General features: G+C 42.2%; 1 protein-coding gene across 2 annotated transcripts in view; it reads right to left on the bottom strand.

Annotated features, from left to right (window-relative positions):
• Positions 1–4046: 4046 nt before the first annotated feature.
• PRP4K (pre-mRNA processing factor kinase PRP4K) overlaps positions 4047–11007 on the bottom strand; it is a 163828-nt gene continuing 156867 nt past the window's right edge. Inside the window, exon 20 of one of the 2 annotated variants that reach the window (XR_013216943.1) lies at positions 4047–4154. The gene's annotated coding sequence lies outside the window, so the exon portion shown is untranslated. The remainder of the gene's footprint in view (positions 4155–11007) is intronic. The other variant, XR_013216944.1, reaches the window with a different exon arrangement.

Below are 11007 nucleotides of genomic sequence, written 5' to 3'. Positions count from 1 at the left end.
AATGTTATTGTCTGTTTTTGGTGTCATGCTGTAAATAAAATGGCTTTGGTTTTTATACTTCTTGGTATTTGGATTTGACAAGTCTTTGAATTACTTTTAAGTGCTGATTATTCGCGTCTTTGTTTCCACTGCTGAAATGCACTCAGTGTTTTGTTTTTTTACCTGCATATATTCCACATCTAATGCAAGTCTATGGGGTAAATCTGCACGACCTGGCGCACCCACAAGAGAAACGTACATGCTGCAGATCTGAAACACGCACCACAGGTCAGCTTACGCTGAGTAAAAAAAAGCACAGTGGGCGGGAAATTTCTATAAATCCCATCCACTTTGCTGGAACTGTAAGATACTGAGTTTTTTTTGACCCAACAACAATATGCAACATCAAAAACTCACCAAAGGCTCATTGTGGGAATGTAGCCTTACATCACAAAGCACATTAAAGAGTCCAGTGGTCATGTAAATCAAGGCAGCACTGAACTCTGGAGCAGTGGGAATGTGTTCTCTGGAGTGACACATGCCACTTCTCGTTATAGCAGTCTGGAGGCCAAACCGAGGTTTTACAAATGCAATGTGAATTTCGCCTACCTGACTGCATTGTACCACCTGTAAAGTTTGGTGCAGGAGGGATCGTGCTATGGGTTCATCTTCAGGGATTCATCTAGCCACATTAGTTCCACTGAAGCGAAATGTTAATGCTTCAACATATCAAGACATTGTGGAAACTGGTATGCTTCCAAGTGTGAGGGAAACCTTATGGCAGTTGTCAGGAAAGGTGTTAATGTGGATCTGTCTCCAGGTTGACAATTCAATCTGTATACATTATGAAATATCTGTGATCTGAAGAGGCTGTTGTACTTGCTTAGAGATTGCTCGTCAAGATGGCATTTTAATCCTTTACAATCTCTGCCCACCCAGACGGATTCACAAGTTTCTCACTGTCCCACCTCCATGCTGCTGAACCCCCCTCTTCAGTCAACACTTATCTAGCAACAGGGTAGACGGTCAGTCATATGAAAATCAACCACTCTCAAGTGAACGTCTTGAAGATTTAGTATTGCTCAAATTTTGATTGTGAAACACAAAAAAGAATAGTGTTTAGTATAGAGAGAAATGCGACAGGTAGTGGACGTTTTGACCTGTAGTGGGTCTTTTTCAACTAGTTGCTGGGCAAAAAGATGAGATACAATGTACAATAAATGTGCTGTATACAGTGAATATAATTCAGAATATAAGGTGTCATAGAAAATGAAAGAGGTTGTCCACTACTTTCACTGATGACCTATCCTGAGGATAAGTTATCAATGTCTGATTGGTCGGGGGTCCGACACCCGGGACCTCCGCTGATCAGCTGTTCTCGGTGTTGGCCAGTTGGAATTCCTGGATTGCCGAATGCCTGCAGCCAGAGGAAGGTGACAGGTGGCTGCAGGCTTTCGGCAATGTCAGGGTTTTTTTTAAAATTTGAAATGTTCCCCCCTTCTCCACTCATGAAGGCAGGAGGTATTACCCTGAGCAAGTGCCTATCCATCATCCTACATACATTGCCAAACAAGTACATTTAATCCCCTATTTAGACCCTTGGGGGCTAGTTTCTGTACTGTGTTTGGCCCTCGCTTTTAATAGTTTAACTTTATCAACTTGTCTCGATCTTGGAATCTGTTGAATGACTTGGAAATCAGTAGTCACTTTCCCACTACAACTACCACAGGTAACCTCCATGAGTGAATGCTTATACTAGGTTTGTGTTTTATATCCACTATATTGATTTGCCTTACTCTACATGCTCCATGTTTTTCTGTTCTTGTGCCCACCTCTTTCTATATACTTTCTTTTTGCTAAATGTTTAGGGTCTATTTCTGTGGTTATACCCCACATCTCCCTGTTTCCTTGCTCCATGGCTGCACACCAAACCTGTCATTGCCTTCTTGGTTTATAGGTCTTCCATGGTTGCATACTATACCTCCCATTGTATTATTATAATACTTTTATGCCTTTATCTTTACCCAGTGTCTTCTCAACCTGATTACATCATACTGATTTTCTGAGGTACAATCATGGACAAGTGTTGGCACCCTTGAAATTGTTCCAGAAAATTGTTGCAATCACATGTTTATTTCATGTGTGTATTAGAACACGAAAAAAAGGAAAACTGGATATAATTTCACACACAGCCTCAAAAATGGTCATGACAATTGTTGGCACCTTTCAAATTGAGGGTAAACAACTCTGTTTCAAGCATGTGATTTCGTTCCAACTCGCCTGTGGCAAGTAACAGTTGTTGGCAATATGAAAATAGCACCTGAAACCAGATAGAAAGGGGAGGAGACTCAGTCTTTGCATGGTGTCTTGTGTGTGCCACACTAAGCATGGATAACAGAAGCAGAATTGTCTGAGGACTTGTAACCTTGAAATAGATATTTTTCAACCATTTTGGTTCTCAAGTCATCTCCAGAAATCTTGATGTTTCTTTGTCCACAATGTACAACATAATCAAGAAGTTTACAACCTATGGCACTGTATCTAATATCTCTGGATGTGGACAACAGAGCAACATTGATGAAAAGTTGCAAAGCAGGACAGTCCGGATGGTGGATAAGTAGCATAAATCAAATTCCAAAGAAATTCAAGCTGTCATGCAGGCTCAGGGTGCAGCAGTGTTGGTGCAAATTATCCATCGACATATGAATTAAATTAAAAGCTATGGCAGGAGACCCAGGAGGACCCCTCTGCTGACACACACATAAAAAAGCTAGACTGCAGTTTTCCAAAATCTACTGGAGTAAGACAAACTCTTGGGAAAGCATTTTGTGGACAGAGGAGACCAAGATAGAGCTTTTTCAGTAAAGCACAACATTCTATTGTATACTAAAAACGGAATGACGCTTACAAAGAAGAAACTACATACCTGCAGTTAAATATAGTGGAGGTTCAAAGATGTTTTGGGGTGGTTTTGTTGCCTCTGGCACTGTGTGCCTTGACTGTGTGAAAGGCATGATGAAGTCTGAAGATTACCAAAGAATTTTGGGTCGTAATGTAGTGCCCAATGTCTGAATCCTGTGTTTTTGTCCTCATGTCTTCCAGCAGGACAATGACATTAAACATACGTCCAAGAAGCAACCAGAAATTGATGGAAACCAGGCTTTGGGAGTACCAAAGTGGCCATCAAGGAGTCCGGATCTAAATCCCATTGACCACCTATGGAGATCTATTACAGTTGCTGTTGGGAGATGGCCCCTTCAAATATGAGAGACCTGGAGCAGTTTGCAAGAGTGGTCCAAAATTCCAGTTGAGAGGTGTAAGAAGCTTGTTGATTATACAGAACGATTGATTGCAGTTATATATTATAACCAAATATGAAGCTGAGGATGCCAACAATTTTGTCCTGTCCATTTTGGGGGTTTTGTGTGAAATTATGTCCAATTTGCCTTTTTTCAGTTTCTCTTTTGTGTTCCAATATACACAAAGAAAATAAACATGTACAACAAAACATGTAACTGCAATAATTTTCTGGAATAATTTCAAGGGTGCCAACACTTTCAGCCATGACTGTATAGCTCCTGTTTTGTTTTCCTAGCTACTGTACTATATCAAGATATGCCATTCATTTTCTATGACACCTCATTCTGGATTGTTTTATTCACTGTATATACTGTACAGCACATTTATTGTACCTTGTTTCATGTTTTCTCACAGCAACTAGTCGAAAAAGAGCTTGGATGGGTCAAAACGTTCACTGCCTGTCGCATTTGTACTCTATACTAAGCAATACCTTATTTTGTACTTGGTTTGAGCAGTCATTCTGTGCCGAGAGTCCCTTTTTATATATTGACCTACCGCCACTTTCTCCAGGATCGTTGTTCTTTGCTTCTTAGAGACTTTCAGGGTCATGCAATCTGTGTCACGTAGGAGTAGCTTTTACAATGAAAGTATATGGAGCATCAGAACACGGTCCATAGCCTTACAGTGCAAAAGAAACTTGCTACACTTGGAATGTTTTTCTTTCCCAGCAATTTCCTAATCAGTTTAGAAATCACACTACACTTTGTAAATGAAACAAGATTTTTATTGAAGTCTCCTCATGTTACAACAGGAAGCTGCTTATGCTTGGCTACGATCCAAGGTACTACAGTACACTCTGCTATCCACAACTTAACCTACATAAAAGAGAAAAAAAAGTATAAAGCTCATATATAAAGCAGTGCATGCACACAACAACGGTGTTTTGCCAGTTGGTAATCCCTTAAAGGGAACCTATCACCCCGTTTTTTAAAGATTAGATAAAAATAGTGTGAAATAGGGGCAGAGCTGGGCTTTACATTAGTGCCTTTTTGGTGCCTTTACACCCCCGTTAGGCTGCCGAAATACCTTTGTGAAGTGGCCGTTTTGTCCTGTCACTCAAGTTGATCAGGTCGGATGGGCGTGGTCACAGCGCTGTTTCTCCCCCAGATCAGGCTCATCATTACGTTGGTGGCGTAGTGGTGTGCGCATGTCCAAATAGAAGAGCCACTGCCCAGGAGATTCAAAACAGCGCGGTCTTTGCTATTCGCCGTTTACCGGTGGGCGCGGCCATCTTTCCTGTGGCTGCGCGTGCGCAGATGGAGCGCTCTGCTGCCCGGGGCTTCAGGAAAATGGCCGCGGGATTCCGCGCGTGCGCAGATTGAGATCGCGGCGGCCATTTTCCTGATGCCCCGGGCAGCAGAGCGCTCCATCTGTGCACGCGCGGCCACAGGAAAGATGGCCACGCCCACCGGTAAACGGCGAATAGCAAAGACCGCGCTGTTTTGAATCTCCTGGGCAGTGGATCTTCTCTTTGGACATGCGCACACCACTACGCCACCAACGTAATGATGAGCAGGATTCTGGGGGAGAAACAGCGCTGTGACCACGCCCATCCGACCTGACCAACTTGAGTGACAGGACAAAACGGCCACTTCACAAAGGTATTTCGGCAGCCTAACGGGGGTGTAAAGGCACCAAAAAGGCACTAATGTAAAGCCCAGCTCTGCCCCTATTTCACACTATTTTTATCTAATCTTTAAAAAACGGGGTGATAGGTTCCCTTTAAGGGAACCTGTTAGCAGGCTTGCGCATGGTAATCTGCACACAGTGTCAGGTCAGCACCATTATACTGGTTACAATGATACCTTGGTTAATGAAATCCGTGTTGTGGTTTCTTAATCTTTATTTTCAGTTCTGTGATAATGAGATTCTAGTGTCCTAGGGTGGGGTTGGTGGATATGGTGCTCTGATCATATATTCATAATGCAGACTATTGACAGGTTACTGCCCCCCCCCCCAATTTGCATAATGAATATCAGTACATACTGAATAATAATAAAAAAGCTTCTGCAGTCAGGTGGCAGCCGTGGCACCTGCGCTACAGCATAATCACATTGTTACTGTGCACTTAATAATCCCTTTGCAGATTTACTTTACATGAGGTCTTCTAGTTTGTTCAGTACGTTTGTCGCTTCTTTTTAAGGGAAATTTGTCACCAGTATTTTCCTAACTAAACTGTGAACAGCATCATGTAAAGGCAGATTCCAGTAATGTATCACTTATGGGGCTGCTTGCTGCAATTTTGATAAAATTACTGTTTTGCTCCAGATCTACCAGTTCTCTGAATGCTGAATGTAATGGAGTAACATTGGTGTTAACTCTTATCGGCATTTTGGACACTGTAACTTGCCAGAGAAACAGCACCAGAAAGAATGGTCTTTGGACTCTGCCCTCTGATGCCGTATCAACTGCTGTCAACAGATACAGTAAGTTATATTTTAATAACCTTATAAAGAGTGCTTTAAAAACCTGATCATTTGAGGATCAAATTACTTGTTCTGGTCATTGGGGGTCAGAATATTTTAATAACAGGTCCATTCTGTAGTCATCTGCTAGCTTCTAAATTCTGTTGGAAACACAGTTTCTTTATCGACATACTTACAATGGTCACTCATTTCCCACTATTTTTGAGATTTGTTCTAATTCATTGATGAAGTGTTCACAAATCACATAAAATGAACCAACCAGTATGATCACTTATTGGGGATTTCTGCTATTTTGCCTCCTCTGTGCCTCTACATGGCATTTGCAATCTATTCTAATTAAAATTGTCTGCCAAGAGTTAATAGCGCTCTTTCCATTCCGAGCCCTGCCGTACGCTCAACCAGTAGTTTCTGACTACATATAGGGTATTGGCATACTCAGGAAAAATGGCACAACAAATTGTGCAGTCCATATTTTCCTGTTATCCTTGAGAAAATGAAAAATTAAGCCTAAAACCACATCCTCTTATTGGAAAAAAGTTTGTTTTGTTTCCATTTTCACAGCCGTGATGCACTATTCTGTGAAGTACATGTGGCTTCAAGATGCTCTCCACACCCGTAGATGAATTCCTTTGATGGGTAGTCTCCAAAATAGGGTCACTTGTTTGTGGTCTCTGATCTTTTATGCACCCGAGAAGCTCCTCAAATGTGACATGAAGTCAGCAGTCTAAGTCTATGTGCACACGTTCAGTATTTGAAACAGAAAGATGTGCTGCAAATGCTGGAGTGTTAGGCTATGTGCACACGATGCAGATGTGTTGCGTTTCCACTTTTTTTCTGAGTGGAAATGCTCCAAAAACACAATAGATTGCTTAAGCAGTTAATCAATGACATTCCTGAAGTGTTGCGCACATGATCCGGAAATTTCCATCCTCATTTGCAGCGTTTTATTTTCCGCAGCATGTCAATTCTTTTTGCGGATCTGCAGCGTTTCTACTTCCATTGAGTCAGTCAAATCCGCAGCAAAAACACAGGCGTAAAAAGGTTTGCTGCCAAAGAACGCTGCGGTTTGTCTAAGGGAAATGATGCCAGGAGGAGTGTGTGTGTCTGTGTGTGTACCCATGCGTTGTCAACTCCCATCCGGCTGCGTCTTTTGTCACATATGACTGCGACTGCATGAGCCGACGATGGGAGAATAGTCTCATCATCCGGTGCCTGTGTTCAATCAAAACATTTACATAGTTTACATATTCACATACACAATACATACTCAACAAACACCTAATCCCCGACGCCCACGTCTCCTGCAAACAATCAAAAATATTAAACCAACATATACTCAACCTTTCCACCGTAGTCCATTTAAGGCTGCGTGGGAAAGTTCTCACACAGCGGTAGTGCCGTGAGAGCACCAGAGCTGATGAACTCCGGTGAACTCTCATGGCAGCTCAGTGATACACTGCGGAAGCGATTACCTCCTGTCAGTGTATCGCCGGATAGAGCTGTCACATCTCCAGATGTGACTGTTCTACACGTGAGATCGCCATGGGACACTCGGTATTAGGGCTCCTAATCACTTGCGAGCAACTCGGATGAGTCTTGCATGTTTAAAACCCGGCTCTGCACCCGGCACTCAGATCGGAGCGTGCGGCCGCATAGGAATACATGCAGCCGCACACTCCGCTCCTCTGTGCCAGGTGCAGTGCCGGGGTATTGCCGTGCGAGACTCATCCGAGTCTCGTGCAAGTGACTAGAAGCCCTTAAATGGACTACGTAGGACAGGATAGTATTATATGCTGGTTTATTATTCTTTGCAGGAGACGAGGGATTAAACGTTCAGTAAGTATGGTAAATTAAGACTCAAAGGAGTCTATGTGATTATTTCAAATAAATGACTTTATTCTGGCTGTGTGTTTATTTACCATATAACTACAGGATTAGTAATGGATAGGTGTCTTGTAGACGCTTCTCCACTACTAAGCTGTGGGCTTGATGTCACCTGACAATACAAAAGCGACATCAACCCCATAAATATGAACCCCATTTGCCACTGCTACAGGGCAAGTGGGAAAAGAGGCCAAGTGCCAGAATTGGCACATCTTTAAGATGTGCCATTTCTGGGGCGGCTGACAGCTGATGTTTTTAGGCTATGTGCAGACGTATCTGTGAGGGCTGCAGATTTTTCCGATAGCGCTGCTTTTTACCTGCGGATTTACAGCGGTTTTTGTGCGGATTCCACTGCGGTTTTACACCTGCGGTTTTCTATTATGGAGCAGGTGTAAAACTGCTGCGGATAACGCACAAAGAATTGACATGCTGCAGAATGTAAACCGCTGCGTTTCCACGTGGTTTTTTCCGCAGCATGTGCACCGCGGATTGTGTTTCCCATAGGTTTACATTGTACTGTAAACGCATGGGAAACTGCTGAGGATCCGCAGCTGCGGATCTGCAGCAAAATCCGCAGCGTGTGAACATAGCCTTAGGCGGGGGGAGGCCAATATCCACGGCCCCTTCCCAGGCTATTAATATCAGCCCGCAGCTGTCTGCCTAGCCTTTGCTAGTTCGATTTCATGGGGGAACCCATGTCAATTTTTCCATGGGGTTCCCCTGTAAACTAGCCAGTAAAGGCTAAGCAAACAGCTGTGAGCTGATATGAATAGCCTGGGAACCTTTATGGCTATTGGCTCCTTCCTAGAATATCAACATCAGCCCTCAGCTTTCCCTCTGCTGTTATTAAAATTACGCGGGAGCCCATACAGATATTGCGTTTCACGAAGATTTCTGACAGTTGCTTTTTTGTTACAGCATATGTAGGTTAATTATGTTAATGCTCCTACATAGGCTGGTGACTGTGTGTGTGTTTTTATTTAATATTAATGAGGGTATCTGGCTGAAGAGGTTGAACAAGGAAATTACATCACAATTTTTTTGTAATAATATATCTTTATTTATCTTACGAAAACGCATCCAAACCCACATGAAAAACCACATGAAAAGCCGCATCAAAAACGCATACAAACCGCGTGGAATTTCAACTGCGTTTTCTGCCAACAGATGCAGAAACTGCACAAAAAAATTTCCACAAGCAAATCCGCAACGTGCACACATAGCTTTAGCAGGCAAAACCGCTCCGTAAAATACACGCGTTTATGCATGTGGTTTCTTATGAGTTTTTACCCATTCATTTGAATGTGTGAAAACCGCTGCAAAAAATAAGCTGAAAGAATAGACATGATGCAGCATTGCAACTGCTATAAATATGCAAGGAAAAAAATAAACTGCATGAAATTTCAAAAATCATTTTACTGGTTCAGCAAAAAGCTGCAAAAATGCAGGAAAAAGTCAACATGTGAGCATACACTAAATCAGCAACAACTGCGTTCCACTAGTCAAATTGCGTTCTTTCCCTTAATAGCCCAGTTGTGTGCCTAAAACAATAGCCTCCAAACACCCATGGGATATCAGCATACTCATAAAAATTGTACAAGTTGAGGGTTCCATTTTCTTCTGTTGTCCTTATGAAAATCAGAAATTTGGTGTTAAAGAAACATTTTCATAGAAAAGAAACTAAAGTCTAATTTTTTTACAACCCAATATTATCCCTATAAAGAACCAGAGGTTTTTTTTGCGCTTTTTCTTCTAATTAGATGTAGGAAAGCTTGTTTTTAGAAGGAAAAAATATAGTTTTGAATGACACCTTTTATTTTATCGTATAATGTACATAAAAACAGGAAAAAAACTCAACTGTGATTAACTAGTGAAAAAAATGCAATCCTGCTCTGTTTGTTTGGGTTCTGTTTTTACAGTGTTTATTGGGCAGTAAAAATGACCTGGAATCCTGATTGGTATCACTGTAATTGGACTGACGTAGGCAATCATTTATTACAGTGCTGTGCAAATTAATTGGGACAAAGCAAAAAAATAAAATGTTATAATGCACTGTTACATACTAATTCTGAAAATTACCTTTTTCCACTGGCTAGTTGACCAAGACTTATTTATTATATATTAAAACTGGTTTGAATCACTGACTGGTAACCAACTTACGATTTTACTTAAAAAATGCTTTGTCCCAATAAATTTGCTCAACACTGTAGTTTCATCAGTTTTTCCTCAGAATACAAACAGAAAAACTAAACTTTTTCGATCTTATCCTATCTAGTGGCATCTGACATTTGGGTAAATATCGTGATTTTGCAAGGACCAAGAAAAATCCTGGACATGTGAAGTGACAGTATTATAGGTACAAGCGCATTACAATGAAACCCTGCAAAGTGCCCTGGATGAAGCTGCTCCTCCTATACATAGAACAACTCGGCACAGACGGCGACAACCGTGGCACACGCTGCAAACACGTTTCCTGCAGCGGTGCTCCAGGTGCGCTGAACGTCTGTGGAGAAAATCTAATCTACCCGAAGATTTCATCCATTATAAGTTCATGCTAAAAACATACAACTCTGCCCTTCACCTCTCCAAACAAACCTATTTTAACACCCTCATCACCTCACTGTCAAATAACCCTAAACATCTCTTTGACACGTTCCAGTCCCTACTCAACCCAAGAGAGCAGGCCCCAACCACAGATCTCCGCGCTGACGATTTGGTCAATTACTTCAAAGAAAAAATTGACCACATTCGACAAGAAATCATCTCCCAAACTCTTCATACCATGCACTGTCCTCCCTCCCCCACTGCATCTAGTTCACTCTCTGACTTTGAACCAGTTACAGAAGAAGAAGTAAACAGGCTCCCTGCATCTTCTCGCCCGACCACTTGCACCAGTGACCCCTTTCCGTCACATCTCCTCCAGTCCCTTTCCCCGGCTGTCACCTCTCACCTAACAAAAATATTCAACCTTTCCCTCACTTCCGGTATTTTTCCCTCCTCATTTAAGCATGCCATCATACATCCATTACTTAAAAAACCCTCCCTCGACCAAAATTGTGCCGCTAATTATAGACCTGTCTCTAATCTTCCCTTCATCTCTAAACCCCTCGAACGCCTGGTCCACTCCCGTCTTACCCGCTATCTCTCAGATAACTCTCTTCTCGACCCTCTTCAATCTGGCTTCCGCTCTTTACACTCTACTGAAACTGCCCTCACTAAAGTCTCTAATGACCTACTAACAGCTAAATGTAATGGTCACTACTCCATGCTAATTCTCTTGGATCTCTCCACAGCATTCGACACTGTGGATCATCAGCTCCTCCTCACTCTGCTCCATTGGCCTCAAGGACACCGTTCT

Source organism: Ranitomeya variabilis, chromosome 6 (genome assembly GCF_051348905.1).
Source record: "Ranitomeya variabilis isolate aRanVar5 chromosome 6, aRanVar5.hap1, whole genome shotgun sequence".
Taxonomy (NCBI): Eukaryota; Metazoa; Chordata; class Amphibia; order Anura; family Dendrobatidae; genus Ranitomeya; species Ranitomeya variabilis.
This window is presented reverse-complemented; position numbering and strand designations above follow the sequence as displayed.